The 26384-nt window shown below is 35.8% G+C and overlaps 1 protein-coding gene across 1 annotated transcript in view; it reads right to left on the minus strand.

Annotated features, from left to right (window-relative positions):
* The window catches only part of STK3 (serine/threonine kinase 3), a 282561-nt gene that overhangs the window by 137753 nt on the left and 118424 nt on the right, over nucleotides 1-26384 (minus strand).

Below are 26384 nucleotides of genomic sequence, written 5' to 3' on the forward strand. Positions count from 1 at the left end.
TTAGGAACATTCTCTAATTAAACAGATATATTCCCTAATTTTGCTATTGCATGCCAGATTTACTTCCCATTTCAGTTTCATATAAGTATTCCTGCTCAAAATGGATAGCAGCAGTCCAATTTGTTTCTGCAATCCAGAATATATAAGTATAAATAAAATTACTACCGTGATTAGAAATAATACTAATAGAGCCAAGGAAACTTTTGTTTCCTTTTCTAACTACATGAATCAGGATTCCAAATTAAAAGTATTAAAGGTAATATACCACTTAAATTTGTTATTAATGATATAATTTAGTATTAATAACTTAGAACTAATTAAATACATTCAGAAAGTTCAAAATTCAAAAGTTTTAAAAAGCCTTCCTGCCATCCTTGTCCTCCTAGCTGTCCAGTCATCCTTTCTCAACCAAGAGAATTATTTCTTAATGTTCTTAGGAAATCACTGTATGTAATGAAATTACTTCTCTCTTGGGGCATCTATAATAGTTCCTGATAAAATACTATCACTAAAACATCATTTTCTTTGAAAAGATATAAAAATGAAAATACAATAAAGTTAAAACAAATGTATCGAGCACTCAATAAACACTATTACCATTTTCTTTTAATTTTTTTTTTACATTATTTATTTTTGAGAGACAGAGAGAGACGGAGCACAAGTTGGGGAGAGGCAGAGAGAGAATGAGACACAAAATCCAAAGCAGGATTCAGGCTCTGAGCTGTCAGCATAGAGTCCAATGCGGGGCTCAAACCCACAAACCATGAGATCATGACCTGAGCCGAAGTTGGACATTTAACTGACTGAGCCACCTAAGAGCCCCTGCTATTACCATTTTCATTTTCACATAATGTTATTAATAAACAAGAGGCAAACACAGCCAGGACAAAAATTTTACAAAGTAAAATGAATTCAACCATAACTAATTGTAGTTTAACAAGTAAATTTATATAATTATACAGTCAACACAACAGGTGAGATGAGGAAAAAATGGCTTTTGGCAATCTTAATATATGCATATGCAACATACAAACATGTGCCCCTCAAAGATGTAGTTAGGGTGAAACATCCAAAAAACTCCCTTCTGGGCTGCAGAATTCTTGGACTTTCTAGAAGGGAGGTGTTTGTCTCTGTTCTGTTCTCAGTTTTTTGCCTGGCTTTGGTGGTCTTCTCTCTTCATGTATAAACAAATTTCCTTACTGCATAAAGAAAATAAAAATGGCAATACTACAAACCACAGCAATACTCAGAAACCAGTTTTTTTTTTACCACTGAAAGTAATCATAATTATGTTTAAAACTTCTGTTCATATATGGAGAAAACACCACAGCTGTAGAAAAAGTAACAAAGATAATATATTCTTGGGGATACCAATTTTAATGTATTTTGTTGCTATAATAAAACTGTTCCACTCTCCAATGGAGTTTATGAACTGTTCAAAGTCATTCACAAGTATCTTAAAATCATAGAATTTCCATAATAAAAGATATATGACACATCATTTAGCTTAACCATTTAACAGAAAAGGAATCAAAAGGCCAGAGAGGCTAAGTGACTTAAAACCAAAATTTTAGACCCACAAAAGGCCTTTATTTAAAAGATTAGCAAAGTATTCTAATGCTTCTACTATATTTCAAGAAGCAGAAGGTGAAGTACAAAGCAAAGAGGGTTACTGAATCTAAACAAGCAGCTAGTAAGAGAACAGAGAAATGACAATTGATGATGTTTTCAACGTATTTGTCTTCATAGGCCCTCCTCTTCCAAGCAGAGAAGAAAGCATAAGCAAGTTTTAAGCCTTTATGGTAAGGCAGTGACAGAAATGACCTTAAAACTTACTACAATCACAAAGGTGACCATCGATAAAGGTGAAGGTCATTCAATGAAAAATGAATGAGGGAAAGACCATTAAGTGGAGAAAATACAGTCTTTTCAACAAATGGTGCAACAAAAATGAATTTGGATTCTTATGTTGTACCATATACAAAAATTAACTGAAAATGGACCAGTGACCATAACAATAAGAGTTAAAACTATAAAACTTAGAGGAAAATGTTGGGGGAAAGCTTCAAAACATTGGATTTGGCAATAATGTCTTGGGTGTGACCCCCAAAATCTAGGCAACAAAAGAAAAAAAAATAGGTAATTGGACTTAATCAAAATTTAAAATTTGTGCATCAAAGGACACTATCAATAAGATGAAAAGGCAACCGAAATGGGAGAAAATATTTGCAAATCCTATGTGTGGTAGAGGTTTAATATCTAGGATGTATAAAGAACTACAACTCAACAACCAACAACCCAACTCAAAAGATGGAGAAAGAACTCGAATAGGTATTTCTTCAAAGAACATACAAATGGCCAATAAGTACATGAAAAGGTATGCAACATAACTAATCATTACAGAAATGTAAATCAAAACCACAATGAGATATGTCTCACATTCATTAGCATGGCTTTTATTAAAGAAAAAAAATCAGAAAATAACAAGTGGTGGCAAGGATGTGGAGCAGTTGGAATCCTCATGCACTGCTGGTAGAGATGTAAAATGGTGCAGCTGCTTGAAAAACAGTATGGCGATTCCTTGAAAAATCGAACACAAAATTACCATATGATGCCCTAATTCTACTTCTGGGTATGTACCCAAAAGAAGTAAAGGCATGGAAGATATATTTGTATACCCATATTCATAGACTCATTATTCACTGTGGCCAAAAGATGGAAGTGACCCAAGTGTGCACTGACAGATGAACGGATAAAGAAAACATAGTGTTTACACTGTATACACACATACAATGGAATATTATTTAACCTTGAAAAGAAAATTTTGGGGGTGCCTGAGTGGCTCAGTTGGCTGAGGATCTGACTTTGGCTTAGGTCATGATCTCACGACTCATGGTTTCGAGCCCCATGTCAGGCTCTGCGCTGACAGCTCCGAGCCTGGAGCCTGCTTCGGATTCTGTGTTTCCCTCACTCTTTCTGCCCCTCCCCTGCTTGTACTCACTCTCTCTCTCTCTCTCTCTCTCTCAAAAATAAATAAACATTAAAAAAATTTTTTTCTAAATGGTTAATTTTATGCTGTGTATATTTTACCACAAAGAAAAAATATGGATGAAGGAAAACATTAAGTAATAATCAAGTTCAGAAATATTTAAGTGCCTACTGCAGATGAAGCACGGTGTTAAGCATTAAATGGAGCTCAAAGAAGCAGCAGGAAATACCCTACCCTTAAGTCACTACCCTTAAGAAGCTTCTAACCTAGTCTGTCAATGAAAGCACAAACAATAAAAGAATTAAATAACAGTATAATCATAAAATAAATGATAACAAGGCATTTGGAACAGAGGTCATTCCCCTTAGTAGAAACAGTGTAAGGATAAGCAGGAGAGTAGAAACAGGCCATCGGGAGGAGCAGAGAACAACTGACTGCTTGGTAAGGTATAGGAAATAAGAAGATTAGAAGGGAAATGGAGAATATGGAGTTTGGTCAGCAAGAAAGTACACAACTGAAAAGAAATGTGTGTGTGTGTGTGTGTGTGTGTGTGTGTGTGTGTATTTGTTCTTGATTAGGTTGTTTATGACCCAAGAAGTAGATTAAACAAGAACAAAACCCCTGGAGACACTCTAAATATGGAATAGAAAAGGCAGTTAGGGGCTAGTACAGATAGCCCAACACGAGTAATAAAGAGTTCAAACGAGGGTGGTTTCTACGGAAATGAAATGGAAGAAATGAGGTAGAGGAGATACTACAAAAGAGGAACCAAGAATATATCTTGCCAACATTGTGTGGGAGGGGTGGAAAAAAAGGAAGAATGAAAGATTACTCTAGAATTCAAGAAATTTTAAAAAACAATACCTTAATTGCAAGGCACTCAGGTATTCTAACAATTCACTACATCATTTTTTTGAAAGCCCTTAGAATATGCAGCAAGTTGCTACAGTGTGTTATCACTGGTTTCTAACTCGGAAAGTGATCCAAAGGACTTTCCATGGACAAAGCAGTGAAGATTCAATATCCAAGTCTGTTGATTCTAGGGTAAGAGTTAATCTCTTTTATTAGTCTATTCATCTTCTTTCAAAAGGGGAAAATCCTTTCATAGAAGAGAACATTCTTACACATCTTACATCATATCACACGTATTTACATCTAACATGGTCCTTTCAAAAGCAGTACAGCCAGTTTTATGACACAATAAGCACGTCAAATGACATTTATCAAGTACTTTCTGTGTGTTCAAAACTCCGTTCTAAATGAAGTTGCAGACTGATAGGCCAAAGGCCAAATAACATTAGTGGGCATATTTTGTTCAGTCACTATCAAGTTCACACTCCCAAAAGGTAAGAATCTGCTGGAATTAGGCTGATTTCACCCAGGATGTACGTTCTCCCTTGTACATGGGCCCCATTTAGTCTGGCTCGATTATCTACTTTACCTGATGGTTCTTTCAAGTATTCAACTTTGTGAGCCCTGCTATTAACAGATTTTAAAATAAAACATATATCTCAAAGCCACAGAGCTCACAGTCAGCTTGTAAGGGGGGGGGGGGGGAATTAACACGTCAAACAAACAGCAAACAATGAAATGCTGGAAAATAAAGTTCTTCTGTAAATAACCTAATTCATCCTAGCTCCATAGCTGAAACAGAACCTAATCTGGCTTCAAGGATGGGCAAGATGGGGTTAATATCAGCTGCTGGAAAGGGTACACAAAACCACCTGCTACTTCAATTAAAGAATAAAAATAAATTTGAACTCTCATCTCTGCAAAACAGTTCAAAGCACCCACATAAGCCCTTATATACTGACCTCAAACTGCAGGTAAATGATACTAGATTGTCTAGATAAATGTTGTTCATCTGCACTTGTTACAAACTGATGGATAACAACTCAGTGATTTATGTTCTTGTAGCTAATGCTCTCCTTTGAACTTTGAGTCAATAAGTTGCAGTCTTATCTTCTGATAATCTTAACATATAAGGCTCACCTCAGCAGTAGCTATTAGAAACTCAAGGATAAAAAAACTGAACCCTAACTCTTATTTACCCAGTACTATCATAAAGCAATCCTAAAAGGTTCACATTCTAGTCTCAAACAAGCACTGAACTGCATATAGTTCAAACAAGTAAGTCTCATTATATGGTCTACCAAAAGCAGAGACTCCGAAAGGCTCCAGGAAAACCACTATACCTTTTATTTCTATTTTTTTAGGTTAGATAATCAATAACAAATGGGCAGATTTTCTCACAGGCTTAACTTTGTTCAACTAATTTAACCTAATCATGAATCATAAAGGATCTTCTTAAGAATCCCTAGGTTTTGTATGAGCTAATTAGGTAATAGGCCCCTGCTGTAGAAAGTTTTAGCAATCAGTGGCTAGCCTTAGACTAACAATTCACTCCCTCCCTTGCCACCAACCAAATCGCATGGACACACTTTACAGCCATATAATTTATCTTATCTCTAACACCATTTTGATTGAAGAATGTTAGTACAATAAACAGTATGATTTTCCTTGTATTTGTTGCTACACAGTGTGTTGCTTAACTATATATTGAACCTCTGGTTGAGTTTTTTTTTAATTTATTTTTAACGTTTATTCATTTTTGAGACAGCCAGAAGGCACGAGCATGGGAGGGGCAGACAGAGAGGGAGATACAGAATCCTCAGCAGGCTCCAAGCTCTGAGTTCTCAGCGCAGAGCCTGATACGGGGCTAGAACCTACGAACTGTGAGATCATGACCTGAGCCAAACTCGGACGCTCAACCAACTGAGCCACCCAGGTGCCCCTGAACCTCTGATTATGTTTTAAAAAGAACTTCCCTGATCACAAATAGTCTAAAGAAGCCAAAAAATGTAAGTGCCTCAAAACAAATAATTCACTCCATGCTTGGAATTTCATGCCTTAGACTCCAGGAGCACCCACATGTGGAAAGAGCTGGAGCTGAGCAAGCACAATGCCTGCACTCTGCAATCTCATTGGAGTGAGTCAACACATATGCCTGAAGCTAAGGTAGCTGGGTTTGTGAATATACAGAAGCAAGGAAATGTCGGAATAACAAAGGAATCTGTGCCACTATTCAAGAACCTCAGGTATATGAGCAAAAGGTTATCTTCATAACAAATAAATGAGATAAGGAATGAGAAAGCATTTTATAAAACTTCAAAGAACTAAATAAACACAGCTGTTTATTTTTCTTGCTGGCAAACATAATCCATAGGCAGGAAGCTACTAAGTCAAATAAAAATATATAGCTTCTAAAAATGATACATAGGAATAATAATTTTTAAAAGACTACACAAATAAGATGGCAAACAACACAACAAAATGAAGCCAACACTGGATCTGGGTCAGAAAAACAGGCTTGAGCTCTCAATCGTCCTCTGGCTGATCATGCAGCTTCAGTTTTTTCATTTAAGTGATGACATTGGACTACATGTTTTTCAGGGTCCTTTTTGGGTCTAAAAGACTCTAGCACTCTAACTGCCTAGCAATCAAGGAGTTAAATCCTCACTAGCCAAGTAGTATTAAGAAAGGAGATGCAAGGGGGGGGGGGGGGGAAGGAGAAGGATAACAAAATGGTTATTAGATGTGAACACAAAAGTACAAATCTACATTTTTATTACCACTCCCTCAAATGCAATTTTGAAGCAGACAGAATACTAAAACCCAGAGTGAACCTTGTTATCAGGGTGCAGTTTCTACAGTAAGCACAGGGTTAAAGTATTGTGAGCCTGACCTAACAATTCACTCCAACTCCAACTGCAGGAACTTCAATACTCATTAATCTGTCCAATAAGGGCCATTTTGCCTGCCGAGGTACCAAATTAAGGGAAGGGATGCAGCTGATGTCCTGGCAGTACAGAGTGAATAAGAGAACTGGCTCTAGAAGTCTGAGCCAGCCCTAGATAGCACTGGGTCCAACAGCACTGCCACCATAAGCAGCTACATGACCTATTTTACTTCTCTATGCCTATTTTCACATATTAAAAATGGGAATAATCATACCTACCTTACAGAGCCGGTCTGAAGCTTGCATGGGTTAATACACGTAAAATACATGCAGCAGCACCGACCACATTGCAAATGCACAAAAATTAACCCCACTTTACCAAGGGGACCCGCAGTAAACTACCTTATTCAAGGTCACACAGCTAGTCAACACTGGAACTCAGGTGTACCAGGCTCCTTGGCTACTTCACACCACCTCTAGATTTCTATTAAATTTCTGCCACAGATAATTCTATCATAAGATACGAGCCCCCTAATGTATATTCAGTCTCCAAAAAAGAAGATGGAAAGCTATTTGTATAAAGATGGTTAGAATTCACTTTCTGTAACAGTGGAAAACTGCAAACAAAAAATACCAAACAATTAAGAAATGGATAAGTAAACTGCTATGTATCAACAAAATGGAGAAACTTATTACTATAAAGATAACAAATGGTGAATCACAAAATCACAACGAAATATTTTGTTTTGTTTTTTAAGTGAAAATGAGAAAATAAAGCAACAGTCTGTTGTTCTGAATGATTACCTTCAGTAATGACATGTGGCAATGTCACTAAAATGTAGCAATAAAGACTGAAAGATGGTACAGAATCTCAAAAATTCAAAATATCAATTCACAATAGCAACTGTCTACAAGATTGCAAAAGACTCTTTTTACATTTTTTATTCTCAAGGCTACTCACTGTATATATTAAACTTGTAAAAACTGTATTTGAGGGGCACCTGGGTGCTCACTCGGTTAAGCGTACAACTTAGGGTCAGGTCATGATCTTATGGTCTGTGAGTTCCAGCTCCGTGTTGGGCTCTGTGCTGACAGCACGGAGCCTGCGGCCTGCTTCAGATTCTGTGTCTCCCTCTCTCTGTCCCTCCCCAACTCATGCTCTGTCTCTCTCCCTCTCAAAAAGGAATAAACATGAAAAAAATAATTAAAAAAAAACCCCACTTGTACTTGCAATTGATCCAAGGCTTCATTTAGAACCACTGCTGAATTTATAGCCAACTGCAATCCGCTTCTATAACCACCTCACACAAACATAATTTAAATTCCAACACCTTTCATGGCTTCCATCTCTTCAGGTTGAAATATCACGTCCCTTTAATACAATGCAAAAGTATTCATAAAATATGGCTAAAGAAGAAATCAGAAGTGAATAAGAGCCAAAGTTAAGCAACTTTCTCAGCCTACTCTCTTTCCAATCTCCCAAATTAGAATTCCTATGTGTGACCAGTTCAACCAACTGCTTTGAGCACATAAAATGTATCCATACCTGCAATATAAGGATTTCTTAAAAAAAAAAAAAAAAAAAAAAAAGGAATTTCTTCAAGAAGCTTAGAATTTAATGGGATAGAGAATGCACACCAGATCATTTCAATAAAATAGTGTAAGTACAAATATATATGTGAACACTGGGCATTATGACTTGGTCCAAACTGAGGTTAAAAAAAAAAAAATTAAGACTTAACCTGAATGCTAAAGAATGAGTTAATGAGTCATAGAAAAGAGAACAGTGTGTTCAGGATGTGGGGTCTGAAGTGTCACCATGGGGTCTGTGAGGGAAAGTAACCTGTTTTGTGCATGGGGCAGGGAAATTACAAGGTGAGCCTGAAACATCTTACTGGCCCTTAGAGAAAGGAACCAACGACCAACTGAGTCATGTCAAAAGAAGTTCAGAACATTGAGAGCTTAGCTCCACCCATAAAAGATTCAAATTTACTTGACCTGAAGTCAGTCGATTCAAATCTACTTGACCTGAAGATTGCTTGGTCTCCCAAGCAATTCTAACGTGTAGTCAACACTGAGAACACCGTTCTAGGACATATAATGTAAGGCAAGTATTATCACTGTATGTGCCTCCATTTCAGTACCTCCCATATTTTAACCAGTACTTTGGTTAGTTATAAACTCATTCTAAATGCCCTGGACAACATGGAAACTACTTAAAAGCATAGATACAGTGCCTCAAGTTTTGTATCCCCGCAGTATCAGGCATAGTCACTTCTGCAAAGTAAAACCGAAATTTATATTGGAAGTGTTGATATAAAGACTTCCAGTTAAATATGGTTCTTTGAACATACTGATTTACCTCAACTCCATCCCAAAGGAAAGTCCTTACTGAAGGACACTAAGAACTAAAAAAAAAAAAAAAAAAAAAAAAAAGTTTTGAAAAACAACAGTAGCAGTTCTACCCCTGAATGGCTATATGGCTTAGGCTCAAACCTTAGGTCTTCACCATAAAATAGAAGTAACAGCAGTGCCATTTTATTATTTTTAAAACCCATCCAACTTAATTCACTAGTTATTATATAACAGCTTAACTGAGACACAATTCACATATGTGATCTATGTGATCTGGTCCTCTGCCACCTCTCTGACCTCATCTCCTACTTCTCTCCCTTTCCTGGCCAATTCCAGACACATAAACCTCCACCTCGTTCCTTAAACACCAAACATACTGCCACATCAATTTCCTCTGGCTAGAACACTCTCACCATAAATCTGCATGTCCCATTTACTAACCTCCTTTAGGTCTCTACTAAAGGTCACTTTATCAGCCCTATCTTGACCATCATATATATAGTATCACAAACACCCCTGTCATTCTGTATCCCTCTTATCTTGTTTTATTCTTCTTGTAGAGCAGCACCTGTATATGACTATATGTCACAGTTTTTGAGAAGAATTTGTCTCTGTCCACTACAACATAAACACTTGAAAAGCTGGAACTTTGTTTCATTCACTGCTATATTCCAATGCCTAAAACAGTGTCAGAGCAGGCAGTCAATAAATGAGATGAATTAATATGTAACAAACTCAGTCTCTCTCAGCTTCACTGAGATTTTTTTATTTCCAAAAAGCAGGATTTAGACGTAATGACCCCTAAGACACCTGCACAGCTTTAAAGTCTACAAATCTAGCAAAGAGACAGAACTAGAGAGCTAATGGTAATGTATAAAAATGTAAGCTGGCCTTCTAAGAAGGAAGACTTGACAATAAATGATTAACTACCAAAAGAATAAAGTATATATGAGAGGTACCTCCAAATAAACATGTGAAAGACTTTATAATAAAACTATATAATTAAGCACAGAGAACAAGACTATCTTGCCAAGATTTGCTATCATTGGCAAAAATCCATATTAAACTCAGCTTCCCCAATTCCAGATACAAATGGAATTGTGAATTTGGCAACTCACTGAAGAGAAAGACTGAAGTACAATCTGGGTTCACATTAAAGTTACCTCATTCTTCTCAACTTAGATCTGACCCAGAGGAAAATTTTTAACAGATTGTGTTGGACTAGTGCCATACTATACTCAGTAAAGTTCAAAATTAGCATTTTAGATACTAACCTAAAGGATTTGTATTTTGTTTCCCCAAAACTAAATTCGGCTAAAAATGTAATATGATGAATTATGAATATAAATGGATTATTTAAAGAAACACGTTGTCAAAGAAAAAGCAAATTATAACACCAGTCCCTCCCTCTTTTGATTTCATTCATGCAGTGCCTCACCCAGGTCTGAACACATGGTAGCACTCAAGCTGATAAGAGAGAGATAATTCTCTTCTTTCCTCTCAAAGTTTATTCAGATTTAGTGATCTACAATATATACATGTCCACCTCAAACTTCCTAGTTATCAAAAAATGCAAATAAAAATTATGTACTTCCACTTTTTATATACATACATTAACCATTTATTTTATTACCTGCTATGTCACAAAGCATGTATTCTAGGTAGACAACGAAGTCACAAGATAAAAGTTACCCATGCTGCTCTCAATAAATTTAGAATCTGGTGAAAAAGTCAGACAAAATACAATAGAGTGTGATAAATTCTATGATTTGAGGGTATACAGGGTGCAAAGGAAGGAAGCTCAGAGGAAGGGTTCCCAGGTTAGACTGTAGAAGAGAAATGGGAGAAAATACAGGTAAAGAGAAGTAACACTGAGTAGAGAGCAGCAGTAAGAATTTAAAATATCTGAAAATAATAGTATGGCTAAAGGAAAGTAGATATCACGTAAATAAAGATGTAGGCAGAGCCCAAGACTTTGCATAACACCCTTAGGAGTTCAGCTCCTAACCTAGAGTCAAATGAAAGAAACTGCTTTTTAATGGGAGAATTTTAAGTAAGGGAGTAATATGATCTGTGTTTCATTTGGGAATGATCAATCTAGCAGTATCACAAAGAACACTTTGAAAAGGGGGGGTGAAACCAAACACTAGGAGACTATAATAGAAATCCAGAAGAAAAATTATGAGGTCTGAAATGAAAAAAATAGAGATGGAAAGAAGGGGATATATTCAAGACATATTAAGGAAGTAATATGGGCGGAAATTGGTGAATAATGAGAACCTGAATTAGCTTCATGGCTAATAGGAGGAGCTAAATAGTAAGGAAAGGAATCACAGAAAAATTAGAAGGCAGCATCAACAGGCCTTGGTGATTGACCAATGGTGGGAGACTGGACAGATGAAGTACACTCTCCAGATTTTCAACATGGCAACTGGTTTGATGGGAGTGCCATTAACCAAGATAGAAAATACAATGCTAAAATCAGGCTGATGAGAAAACAGTAAAAAGAGATTTGGAGATATTGGATTTGAAGCATCTCTTGACCGTATAGAAAAGATTATCTAAGTAGGTTTTTAGAAATGAGTCTAGAGCTCGAGACGGGGAAAAAAGAGCCAGGAGATGGAGATACTCTAGAAATCAAAAGAGGAAAGAGATTTAAGGAAGAGAAAATGGCTACCAATGCCAAATAGAAGTAAAAGTTTGTGAACAAGTTTAGTAGAATTGTGGGGGAAAAACAGCCAAAGTCTGTTCAGGGGTAAATGGCAGGGAAGTGAGGAAACTGAGGCAGCATGGGTTTTCATATGTGGCTCTGATAGGAAGGAGTGAGACAGAGCAGCAAACTGAGAATAGTATGAGTCCAAAGAAATTTGTTTCTTCCTTAAAATGAGAAGAACCTGAGCCTGTAAAGTTCTGTAACAGAAAGGAGATAAGTGATGGGTGAAAGAGGGAAGCCAAGAGTGGAAGGAGCATGCCCTTCTACTAAAACCAGGAAAGACAGAAACAAGCCCTTAACAGTTCAGGCACTTAAATGACCACTTAAGCAAATTAATTTTTTTAATAATGAATATCCTGCAAGCTTAGGCTATCTTAGCACTATTTTTTAAACAATTCTGTTGGGTAAATTTTGATACATTTACATATTATATATAGTACTACTTACTGTTGTTAATATTATATCTACTCTATATAGACAGTGTGCATGGCAATGTACTAAGTGGCTTTATAAAAATTATTTCTCTTAGTCCTCACCAAAACTCAATGAAGGATTATTATTCCATTTCATACATCAGAAAACTGAGGCATAGGGAGGTTAAATAACTTGCCCTTGAATACTCAGCAAATAAAGGACAGCACTGGAAAATGAACCCAGACACTGTAGCCCAAAGCCAATGTTCTTGACCAACAAGTTATACTGCCTCTACAAACAAATACTTTTGGTTCATGAAATTAATCTGAAGGCAACATATTTTCCATCAGGAAATATTTCTGATTTTAGAATAGAAGAAAACTGGGTTTACTGATCAAAAACTTGCTAAACTGCACTTAATATATTAAATTTTAAAAACCTAGAGAAATAACAGTATATTATTAAAAACATCACAAAATACAGTTTTCTCTTATGTATGTATGTATATATGGATATGTGTGTGTGTGTGTGTGTGTGTATCAGTGGTTCTTAAATTTGACCATGCATCAGAATTCCTTGGAGGGCTTATTAAAATGCAGACTGCTGAACCCTACCAAAAGAGTTCCAGATTCAATACGCCTGATAAAGGACCCAAGAATCTGTATTTCTAACAAATGTTCAGAAGATATTAATGCTATTGCTCTAGGGACCACACTTTGAGAATGACTACCTTATTATAGCAACTCTATATAAAAGTTAAGTAACATGAATGTAAAAACACCTGGCAGATGGCAGACAATAAGTAGTATCTGCAATTATTATTAATAATAGCAAATATGATGACCATTACTATTATCTGCATAGTTACTTAGACTTTTAATCAATTTTTATTCAAAGAAATACAAAATTAACATATCCTTTTATGATCACAATACTCTGACTGCCAACTTTATGTACCTCTGGTGTCTTTCCTGCATACTGCTAGCAAAACAGCCTTTCTAAAATGTAAATCTGCACATCAACTCATACTTCAAACCAATCTTTCCCTATTACTTGCAAAACAAACTACAATCTTCTTGGCATGGCTAAGAGATAGATCTCTTTGCCCATGAGCTATCATGTAATTACTCATCTTTCAATGTGATTATGGAACATTTCCTATTCTTTGAAAGGTTCCCTAATATGACTCTCTCAATAAAGCCATACATTCCTTTCATGATTCCAAAGTACCTCTAAAATAATAAGAGAACAACAATGATATTATCAATCAACATTGTGGGGTATCTCCCAAGGGTTTTACATGAACTATTTTACTTAATCCTCATAACAACTCAGGATAATGACTATAATTATCCTCATTTATAGATGGAAAAAAATGAGATATGGAGAAAACAAATTTGCCCTAGGTGATAAAACTAGCAAGGAGAAAAGTCAGGATTCTACCACTGCAATTAAGCTATACCAACAACTGTCAGATTTCTTAGTACTTGAGTATTGTTTATAGATTTTTGTAAATATTAATCTCAGTAATTTCCTTATTCATTTTTACATTATTTAACTAATATTTACTACCTTTTATATGCCAGGCATTGTGTTAGGCAATGAGAAACATGATATTAAAAAAAGGAAAACCTAGTGCCGGTTCCCTGAGACATGCAATATAGTGGAAGCCATACATTAAAGGAAAAAAAAATCACATAAATATTTCCATAAATAAACGTTAAAGACAAAAAGGACAAGGTTCTCTTCGATTAAAATAGGAAGATCTAACCTATAGATAGCTATTGTCCCTTACCTTCACAGTGTCCTAATACAAGGGTATAAGTTATGCAAAATATAACTCTCAGAATGCCAAATAACTACATTTTAAAATGACACTTTCAAAATCAAATTAAGTGATTTAATTATAAGATCAAAGTCATGTAGTTAAAATTTTAAACATATTATTAAAAATGACATTTAAATTCTTCGGCTCTTTGTTCTTTTGGCAAATGTAGCTATTGCCTCTCTGAAACAGAATGTAATAAATATAAAAACCTATAAAAAACTAGTAAACTGGCATTTGAAGGGGCCTTGCAAATATTAGTCATGATAAAGGTAAAATAACATGCCAAGTTCCTGACAATCGTAGTTGTGCAAAAAAAGAACTTCCGTTTTGGACAATGCTAACTTTCTTAAGATTAAAGAGGAGTTAGATCCATGACTTAATATACTTCCATTTGTAAGATTTAAAAAAAAAATCAAAATAATTTCCTTCATAGTAAGTTTCAAAGGGAAAACCAGTATTCTTTTATAGGAGGAAAATGCCTAAAAGTCCAAATACTGATCTTACAAAAAGACATGAAAGGTAAAATCAAGTATGAACCAGGTCTGGATCCCCATATCTTCAGTTTCTATTTATCAAACAGAAAAATCTTTCCAACTTTCTCCTTTCCTGTATAAGACCAAAACTATGCGATATTCTGTTTGTATTACAATTACACTAATTCAATGCAGGTCACTTGCTTTTTACTGAGTCCAGATGACATTCAGTAAACTAAACATGGGCCAATTAGTTTTAAAAAAGAGAAAAAAAGAAAAGAAGAAAGAAAGAAAGAAAGAAGTGCATTCTGATTGCCTTTGGGTAGGTCATACAGTGGCTACAGAACATCATGGCCTGAACTTCATTTTGGCTAACACCAACCATACGCTAACATTAAGGACTAGCATTTTTCATTCCTTTCAGATTTCTCACATTTGGAAATTCTAATTTAAATGCATACTCCGGTGGAAGTGAGGACAGCAGTGCAGCACAATACTGGTTCTCCCTTCCTGAAACTCAAATGTCTTGTTTTGGAGCTACTAAGGGGGAATGTGCATATTGTCTAAAAACATCTGATTCCTTTATTTCAATTGTTTTTTTTTTTTTACTTATCACAGTTATAAATGAGTAAATAACACTGCTGAGTTAGCTGACACACACAAAAAAAGACGCTCTATGGCTATGAACTTTCAACATCAGTATTGTAGTCTATAATCAACCTACACCACCATGTAATTAGACACATGACAAACTGGGTAACGGGAACAAATATTCGTAACTAAAGAAACAATAATTTTCTTAATACCTCATCAGGAGCTGGCACTCAACATTTTTTTATAGTCTATTGTGTAAAGAAAGATGGTTTACCATTCCTTGTAAACTCTGCTCACTAATGTATACCTTGCTTAAAAAATAAAAAAATCTTTCAAAGGTTGTAATATAAGTTAAACTTCACATAAAATCATAATTTGAAATCAGAATGAGCTCCTACAAAAAACTACATTAATTCTTTACTACATTTGCCCTTTATTAATTGCCTGAATTTTAAGTTAAAAACCACTCATCATTATCACAAAAATATCAATCTCCAAATGTTTAAATTAGCCTGATTTTTTTTAAAACTTTGTTATTTATTTTTAGGTGTTTTTTAACTTGTATAAATTTAACTGGAGAATATTATGTTCCTGCAAGTGTTCATGAATAGAAAGATACAGTAATGGAGATGGAAATTATTTACTCTGAAAATCCTGACTGCATGACTGTTAAATCACTTACATACGGCCAAATGATCTACAAGGAAGCAGGGAGGTCCTGAAATTGTGTACTCATATCCATTTTCAACTACTGCACAGGTGACACAATCAATCAAGTCATTACTGAAATAGAATGGGAATAGAAGGCACTTGGTGAGTAAAGGTGACTTCTTTAAACAATAGGTAAAATGAAAAAAAGAGACTATCACTATCTCACATTAAAAAGTAGCCATCAAGTATAGATTAAAGAGTATATTCCATCTCTGTGATGTTCAGTAATGTATGTCCAACTTTGGACACTATCTATATTATATTCAATATCTACACTAGTACAGAAAAAAATATGCATAAAATAATTCAGTAATGACAAATCCCCTGATAATAAAGTTTCTCTTAACAAAGTCGATATTCTCTGCAGAGAATCAGCAGAGGCCATAACCTGCAGAGGTTAGCTGGTGATTGAGGAAGGAACAATGGCACCATTTCTAGCACAGAACTCAAAAGGCAACCAAGGGACCAAGCCCACCCCAAGGGAAGAGCTGAGCCGAGTGATGCATGCTTAGTTGGTAGAGAAGAAATGTGTGGCCCCATGTATGGGTTAGTGGAGTGGGGCCCATCCAGTCCAACTGAAGAAGATCCAAAAGCCCAATCTAACCTACTTAGAAAAGCATGAGAAAGGAAGGACAATAAAAAAGAAATTTATATCCCACAACCTATCTGTGAAGTTTCTATCTTGTTACCACCCTTGACAACAGAATATACACTATCAGAAATTTCCTCAACATAAGTGCTTCCTATTCTAAAGAAATCCAATTTTAAGTGACCTGGAGCATAAAGATGAAAACAAAATAGGCCAAAATGTTTACTCATTCACTTTGTATCCGTTAAGTCAACTCTGTATTGTTATCCACACACCCCAAAATACAATATATCTATGAGCAACCCTAGATCACATAAACTTTTCTAATGTGGAATTCACCATGAACCAAATTCCTAAATGCTTTTTATATCCACTGTGTTAATCTGTGTCTCCAACCAGGGCAGACCTCCCTGCCTATTCTCATTCATTGGTGAGGGTGGGAGAATATTCAAATTTAACATACATTTAATTTCATCTTCTTGGACTCAACCTACTGCTTGATCCTGCAAGATTTTTCTATATCGTGACTGTGCCATTTGATAAAACTATCCCTCTATCCCTCCTTTCTTCTTTACACCTACAAGTATGAAAAACATGCTTTATTTAAAAAAAAAAATTTATTCATTTTGAGAGAGACAGAGAGCAGGGAAAGAGCAGAGAGAGAGGGAGACAGAGAATCCCAAGTAGGATCCAAGCTGTCAGCACAGAGCTGGATGCGAGGCTTGAACCTCATGACCAGAACTGAAATTGAGTCAGACGCTTAACTGACTGACCCACCCAGGTGTCCTTAAGTCATTTACAGAAGAATGCTTAACATCTCAGAGAAACACTTCACGTATCTGCTTACAACATCTGACAGAAAGATTTCATAAAAAGGGAAATTATAAACTAAACTAGGAAAACCAGGTATATTCTGGCACTGGGGCAAGAGAATAGTGGTTCTTTTTTTTTTTAATTTTTTTTTTTAATGTTTATTTATTTTTGAGACAGAGAGAGACAGAGCATGAACGGGGGAGGGGCAGAGAGAGAGGGAGACACAGAATCGGAAGCAGGCTCCAGGCTCTGACCCATCAGCCCAGAGCCTGACGCGGGGCTCGAACTCACGAACCGCGAGATCGTGACCTGAGCCGAAGTCGGACGCTCAACCAACTGAGCCACCCAGGCGCCCCGAGAATAGTGGTTCTCACAGGAGTAGCAGCAGGCATCCATGATGGCTGTTCATACTAAGAAGATAATCAAGAGACAAGGAATGGAGGAGAATAACACCAGCAAAGAGAGAGGCAGTAATGAGTTTAGAATGTGAGAACAGTCCAATTTAAGTATTTCTAAATAGAAAACCAGAATGGATAAGCTGGGCAAGACACACTTATATTATCAAACTAAGCATTTTAAACTTTATCAAATAGCCAAAAGAGTTGAACACAGAGCACAGAAGACATAGGAGAAACTGTCAGTTTCACTCAAATATTTATAGAACAGTCCTTGCTCATCATTAAATCAATAAGCACTAGTCCCCAAAACTTAAAAATAACATACAATGAAATGCTGGTTATGTAAAAATCTTATTTAAAATGGTAATTATATTTTTAGAAAAGAGCAAGTGTTTTAAATATTAAAAAACTAACAATAGATTAAAGATTTATGGTCTAAAATCTATCGCTTATTATGAGAAAGGGTTACTGTATAAAAATCTATGCATAGAGCTATAAAAATGCAATAGTTATACTAGTCTACAGAAACAATGTTCTAAAAATCACAATGGAGTTATTAATCCTCCTAAAATCAATTTTTATTTAAATTCTAGTCGGTTAACATTTACTATAATATTAGTTCCAGGAGTAGAATTTAGCGATTCATCACTTACATATAACACCCAGTACTCAACCCAACAAGTACCCTGCTTAATGCCCATCAGCCATTTAGCCTACCCCCCACCCCGCCCACCACCCCTCCAGCAACTCTCAGTTTGTTCTCTATAGTTAAGAGTTTTTATTTGCTTCTTTCTTTTCCCTTCTTGTATGTTCACCCGTTTCATTTCTCAAATTCCACATATGAGTGAAATCATATAGTATTTGTCTTTCTCCTTATTTCACTGAGCATAATATACCCTAGCCTCATCCACATCATTGCAAATGGCAAGATTTCATTCTTTTTGATGGCTGAGTAATATTCCATTATATATGTAATATTACAAATTATATATTCCATTATATATGCAATATATACATGTATCACAGCTTCTTTATGTGTGTGTGTGTGTGTGTGTGTGTGTGTGTACACACCTCACATCTTCTTTATCCATTCATTAGTCAATGGACATTTGGGCTCTTTCCATAATTTGGCTATTGTTGATAATGCTGCTATAAACATCAGATGCATGTGTCCCTTTGAATCAGTATATTTGTATCCTTTGGGGAAATACCTAATATTGCAATTCTAGGTCATAGGATAGTTCTATTTTTAAGTTTTTGAGAACCCTCCATACTGTCTTCCACAATGGTTGCACCAGTTTTCATTCCCACCAACAGTGCAAAAGGGTTCCCCTTTCTTTGCATCCTTGCCAATATCTGTTCTTTCCTGTATTGTTAATTTTAGACATTCTGACAGGTGGTACCTCATTATGGTTTTGATTTGTATTTCCCTAATGATGAGTGATGTTGAGCATCTTTTCGTGTGTCTGTTAGCCATCTGGATGTCTTCTTTGGAAAAATATCTACTCATGTCTTCTACCCAGATCTTAACTGGGTTATCTGGTTTTGGGTGTTGAGTTTGGTAAGTTCTTTATAGATTTTGGACACTAACCCTTTATCAGATATGTCATTTGCAAATATCTTCTCCCATTCCATAGGTTGCCTTTTAGTTTGATTGTTTCCTTAACTGTGCAGAAGCTTTTTATCTTGATGAAGTCTTAATAGTTCATTTTTGCTTGTTTCTCTTGCTTCTGGAGACATGTCTAGTAAGAAGTTGCTATGGCAGAGGTCAAAAGATTGTTGCTTGTGTTCTCCTCTAGGATTCTGATGGTTTCCTGTCTCACACTTAGGTCTTTCATCCATTATTTATTTTTGGGTATGGTATAAGAAAGTGGTCCAGTTTTCATTCTTCTACATGTTTCTGTACAGTTAAAAAAATTTTTTTTAGTGTTTATTTTTGAGAGAGAGAGAGAGAGAGAGAGAGAGAGAGAGAGAGAGAGAAAGCATGAGCAGGGGAGGGCAGAAAGAGAGGGAGATACAGAATCTGAAGTAAGCTCCAGGCTCTGAGCTGTCCACACAGAGCCCGACACAGGGCTCGAACTCACAAACCATGAGATCATGACCTGAGCTGAAGTTGGTCACTCAACCAACTTAGCCACCCAGGCACCCCTGTTGCTGTCCAGTTTTAGATGGGTTTTAAAATATAATACTTTAATTGCCTCAGTTTCGAAGTTAAAATTTGCTTTTCCTAAATTTAAACATAGAAAATCTTAACTCCTACATAATAAACTTCCATGTTTACTACTTTCAATCAGCTGCATGACTGCTGATGTTTGGAGGGGGAAATCTGCTTTTGTGCTCCTTCATTTGCTTTTCAAAACCAAATGGTATATAACGGTTCTTTATGCTTTTTTTTTTTTTTTTTTTTTTTAAATTTTTTTTTTCAACGTTTATTTTTTTATTTTTGGGACAGAGAGAGACAGAGCATGAACGGGGGAGGGACAGAGAGAGAGGGAGACACAGAATCGGAAACAGGCTCCAGGCTCCGAGCCATCAGCCCAGAGCCCGACGCGGGGCTCGAACTCACGGACCGTGAGATCGTGACCTGGCTGAAGTCGGACGCTTAACCGACTGCGCCACCCAGGCGCCCCTCTTTATGCTTTTATAACTAGGTTTGATCTAAGGTCACTGGTATCTTTGAGATTTTTTTAAGCACTTTTCCATGTTAACTAAAGCTTTATCAACTTTCCATAGCAAGAGATAAAGTAAGATTTGTATTTCTTGAATTTCCAAACTTTGATTTCTGATTTTAGAAGAGAAAAAATGCTCCCAGCTGATGGTTTTTAAGCTTCAAAAATTCTTAACAATTTTCCCTCTTTCAAATTTTCCTATGTTTTATATATTCCTTTTATTCAAAACTGCGGCAAGGTTTCAAGGAAGGTATTTATCTATAATCTAGTTCTATAATCTAGTGAAAAAAATGTGTTATAAAAAATGTAATATTTAATGATGTACTAATTGAAGCTCCTAGTATTAATTTCAACAAATTTGGAATTATTCCCAACCTATTTTATAATACTATGTTTTGTATAAAATATTATCTTTGACATTTTTATTATTGTCAATAAAGAACATTGTAATTAACAACTTATTATTAAAGTGTCAAATAAAAAACCCAAAAGCACCTCCTTGAAAGGAATATTCTGATGTAATTTACTTCAGATAATTATTCTTGGTTAACTGCTCACATTTCCCTCAATAAATACAGTATACCTAACAAATTCCTATATATAGTATTAAATACTATCAAGTTTTTAAATATTTTTATTGTCAGAAAGAAAACACATGTATTCAAGTAAAGTTTATAAAATCTATTTTTGAGCTCATTGTATAAACATGAAACAGAAAGGATAATCAGACTACTGACCAATCTTAAATATTTAAGAGCAACACGATAAATTCAGTTATATGACTTTCCTAATACATTTCCTAATTTCCTTCACTTACTACTTTAACTTTGTAGTTTACAAGTCATAAATTTCGCAGCACTATACTTTCTCACAGGAGGATTTCCCTTATACAAATTGACACAAAATGTTTAATTATTACTTCACAATAGACTGGTTATTGAATTTATAAAATATTTAGGTCATGTATTTTCATTTTTCTCTCCCACTAATTGACTTTTGACCACTTCACTGTTTATTAAGCTAAAGATCCAAATTTGACTAAGTTTTTGCCTTTTAAACCAAGAGCTAAGGTGTCAGCTGACTGCAAGTTCTGTTGGAGCTTACTGACGAGTTTAATCATCAGTTCTACACCACTTTGTCAAAACTGACCCAGTCTAATACCAGGAGAATATTCTTATATATGAAAAGTTCTACCTTTGGTACAGAAGATTTATTCATTCAACAAGAATCTATGAAGTACCTACTATGTGTCAAGCACTGTTCTGGTGCTTAACATACAGTAATGAATGAAAGAAATAAAAAATTCCTGCTCCCATGGAGCTTTCATTAGGTGGCAACAGACAGTACTGATTTATCGTCTCTGGGCTTCACACCAAGAATACAAAGATGAAAACCCTGCCCCTTCCTTAAAGAAGATTTAATCTAATTATGGCAGCAACAACAAATCCTCAATACAACTGATCACATACACAAACTAAAACGGTAAAACACACAAACATAAATGGTAGCAAAAGCATCACCAAGTGCCATAGGAATAGAGAGGAAAGCACCCCTGGGCAGATGTTACTAGGTACATTACCACAAAGACGGCAATTCTCTCTGCTTATGTTAACCAAATATAAGCATTCCATCTTGAGAATAGGAATCCCTAGGACAAAAATAAAATTTTACATCTAACTCTATGATATCTCTTCTAGTGGTTAATCAAGGTGTTACCTTATCTGACCTTCACAATCTGTGGCCCATTAGCATCTTCAGTGGTAAATGACAAGGGTGGAAAATTCAAATATCTCTATTTTGCCAACTGTTAGCAGCCTCTTGTCTCTCAGGAGGACAACTGAAACAATTCTGTAAAATTTCTAGATTAACTGGGCCTCAATAACCCATACATCATCCTTATCTCTTATTCATATGAAGACATTAGCTATCACTTACTAAGTGCCTCTACTGGGAGAGGAACTGTGTACACCTGTAGATCTTTTACATATATTATTTCTAAGGTCTACCTCTTTGGAGGGTAGGTATTTATATTCCCCTATTTTGTACATAAGAAAACTGAGGGTCAGAGAGATTGTGTAATTTTCCCAAGATGGTACACAATTGGGCTGGAATATAAACCAAATCTACCTGAACACAAGGTTTTGAACAGGGTATCAGAGATCTGATATGAAATCTATTTCATAGCCTTTCACTATATTTCATAGTCTCTCATTCCCATGGAGAATCATTCTTCTCTTATGGTTATATTAATAATCCTATATATAGATACATATGTGAACTGACCTAAAACAGATCATGTCCTCATTGAAAATAGGACAGAGAGGGGTATGAAGAACAAAATCTCGGGTATAATGTTATCTAAAATTGCTTAAATCTATTCTGCAGTATTCTTATCAGCCTCCAGTGGCAAGTACATGAACTATCTGACAATATTTCAAAAAGCACAATTAAAGAAAAAATAAGCATACCTTGAGATCTTCATAACAACTTTATTACCTCAATTACTTCATTTCCTATTACTGTCCCCCTGGCTCACTTCAGCCACACTGGCCTCTAAGTTAAGCCTCTAAGAGCCAGGCATATTCCCATCTCCTAGACTTTGTACTCTCTGTTCCCTCTAACCAAAGTGGTCTTACCCCAGATATACAGATGGCTCACTCCTTTGTGTCCTTCAGACCTTTGCTTAAACGTCCCCTTCTTACAAGACCTCCCCTATCATATTTAAAAGTACAACCAAACCTTGACATCCCTCATTAGCACTTCCCAAAGTGCTAATCACCATCCAACACTATAGTGAACTGTACTTATTTGTTTCATTTATTATCTGTCTAATCCAACTGGAATGTAAACACTATGAAGACAGGAATTTTCATTTTATTAAGGGCTATATCTCCTGCCCATAGAACAGTGCCTGGCACTCAATAAATATTTATTGACTGAATAAATAAACTTTATTATTCAGAATGTAAAGAGAATCTGAGTTAGATTTTATCACTGCTGAAGAATTCAATTAATGTTTCTTCAAAAGTATAGTCCCATAGGGGTGCCTGGGAGGCTCCATTGGTTAAGCGTTTGACTTCGGCTCAGGTCATGGTCACGCGGCTTGTGTGTTGGGGCCCCGCATCAGGCTCTGCGCTGACAGCTCTCTGCCCTCCCCCCGCTTGTGCTCTGTCTCTCTCTCTCTCTCTCAAATATAAACAAACATTAAAAAAAAGTATAGTCCCATATTATTTAATATAAGTTAAACCTCCCCATCATGTAAAATATTTACTTCCTTACTGTGGTCAACAATTGTCTTTTCATTGCTTTTTAGAGATTAATAAAGAGAAATTAAAAATTGATTTTAAAAGTCAAAGTTTGAATAAAACTAAAAATGTGTATAGACACATCTATTAGCTCTCACTTCCATAAACTGTTATAGTAAACATATTTTTTGAGACAGAAATTCATAGATTAAGAAATAAAGTTAAGATTTTGATGTTTTATGTCATCCTTCAATATTAACTGGGCATCAACATCCATTATAATGTATGTGTTTAATATTTCTAAGTCATTTGAAAATCTGAGAAAAACTGACCTCCTTGTGTTGTACAGAAACATGCTGTCACCAAATATTATAAGACATTCACATGGATAAAGCATCCCAAATGCCACAGAAATTACAATACCACAATCATACTTAAGCTTTAAACTATCCATGTCTTTCATTCTTTCATGTTTAGCAAAGAATCTCTTATCCAAAATTATTTAAAAATCTTTTTTTCAACAATAGCCTTTGTCTCCTAAGATAAACAAAGGCCTGTGACACCCCTCCATTATATAACTTTTTATTACTTCAATTAAATAATTAGCTGATACCAGCATCTCTTAATACAACCCCTACACATTTGGAAAAAGTAAATAACCCAGAGATCAAAATACACAGTAAAACCATAGGAACAGCAGTTTTTCATTGCCAGCTCTCTCTATGTAAACACAGAATGCAATTCTATGGCAGTATGGCTCCACATATTAAGATGAGGAATATGTCTGTTTACATGTGTCTCTTTCCTGCTCTCTATTATACTGGAACCTGTGTGTGCCTCTGTGGTTAAGATTTACTGCATGTTCACATTAAAGTCCCATTTCCAACATTTAAACACACAGCCACAAAGACCAATTACAACAGTTATTAGTACAACCCTTGGTGTACCAAAGATTTGGGAGTTCATAAAATTGGAATTGATTGTTTATGGACAATTACAGGTACTGAGATTATTTATAACATTTCAATTTTTGTTTTGCTCTACTGAACCAGAGAGTCTCATTTAAACACCAGTACCAGATGCAGAGATTTAAATATCAACTTCTAATCAAAAATCACCACTAATGTCTTAGCAGGGTGGCCATCCTTTTGCTCATTAAAGAGTCCTTTTTAAAGGTGCAGGGATTCTGGAAGAATGTGGCATTAGGGTCAAAATATTTTTAGATTAAACAAAAATATGTTGATAAACAAAAAATATTTTCCTTAGCAAAAGTATGTTAAACTTGGACTTTCAGCTTAAAGGAACATGGAAGGTCTGAGAAATAATTGCCTATGTTAGATACTATGGCGGAAATAAGTACATTTTTCAAGTGTATGAAGCTGTGATAGGCTAAATAATATACATACAGTATACTAGAAGCATTTTCTTGCTAAATACTAAATTACATATTAAACTGTAGCAAAGATACAGGAAATCTATTAAAAAACTTCAAATGAATATTTGCAAGTACCCACATAATGTCATACTTACAAATTGTGTGCTACTTTAAGCCCAAGAGTGTGTCTGATTCATTCATCTTTGAATTACCAGCACCTGAATAAAGAGCTGATATTCAGTAAATACTGACTTAAGGAAGGAAGATGGCACAATAATGTTGAAAAACAAAATGTGTGCCACCACCATCTCTCACCTGGATTATTGCAATAGCCTCCTGACCTTTGCCCCACCTCTCACCATAGTCTATTCTCAACAAAACCAGAGTCATCCTTTCAAAACATTAAGTCAGATCAAGGGCCTAAAAATGTCTACAAACACTACTCCTGATCTGAACTACGATCAGCCATCACCTCCCTCACTTCTCTTCTCAGATCTCATCTCCTGCTTCTCTCTCTTTCCACACTCTGCTCCAGCCTCAGTGGCCTCCTTGCTATTCCCCAAACACAACATGTTTTCCACTGGCTATTCCTTCTGCCTGGAAAGGTCTCCCCGGGTATATGTATGGTTCACTCCCACACCACCTTCAAAGTGAATATAGGTATATTCTGATATCCTTTCCTAGTGCCTTCGGCCTAATACATTGTTAATAACCCTTAGTAAACTATGAAAAGGTATATTACATACTTAAAAAGGGTATATTGTAATTCCAAACCTTTGTGTGTATCTCATAAACTCAGTATGTATCAGGAAGTCTACTTTTTGCCTCAAGCCTTTTTATTACTGCCCTGGTGGTATTCTAATTGAGCCCTTGTTCGAAGATGAGCCCGGAACTACATGAGTCTTCTTTCTCCCCAGCTCCTACTTTTCCATGTTTGAATCTTTCCCCTACCCTGCCCCCCAACTCCAGGTGTACTGCTCCACACCTTGTTCTCCATCCTTGTATAAGCACAACCAAACATACACATTGGGTCGAGGATTTTGTTTTATTTCTTGGAGATAAGGTTGTCTCCATATGCAATTCTCTACATTGTATTTTCCTCATTTCATAGCAGACAACGGAATGCAACCACATCAGCTAACTCCTTTCTTTAAAAAAATTTTTTCTTAATGTATATTCATTTTTGAGAGACAGAGCATGAGTGTGGGAGAGGGGCAGAGAGAGAAGGAGACACAGAATCTGAAGCAGGCTCCAGGGCAAGATGTCAGCACAGAGCCCGACGTGGGGCTCAAACTCACGAAACACGAGATCATGACCTGAGCCCAGGTCAGACATTTAACCAACAAAGTTACCCAGGCACCCAGAACTCCTTTCTTTTTAATGGCTGCATAATGTTACGTGACTGAAATGTATCAAAAGTATTCAACTTTCCCCCCCTTGTTTCCAGTTTTTTACCACTACTAACAATACTGCAAAAGA

The sequence above is a fragment of the Panthera onca genome, chromosome F2, assembly GCF_046562875.1.
Source record: "Panthera onca isolate mPanOnc1 chromosome F2, mPanOnc1 haplotype 2, whole genome shotgun sequence".
NCBI classification, from domain to species: domain Eukaryota; kingdom Metazoa; phylum Chordata; class Mammalia; order Carnivora; family Felidae; genus Panthera; species Panthera onca.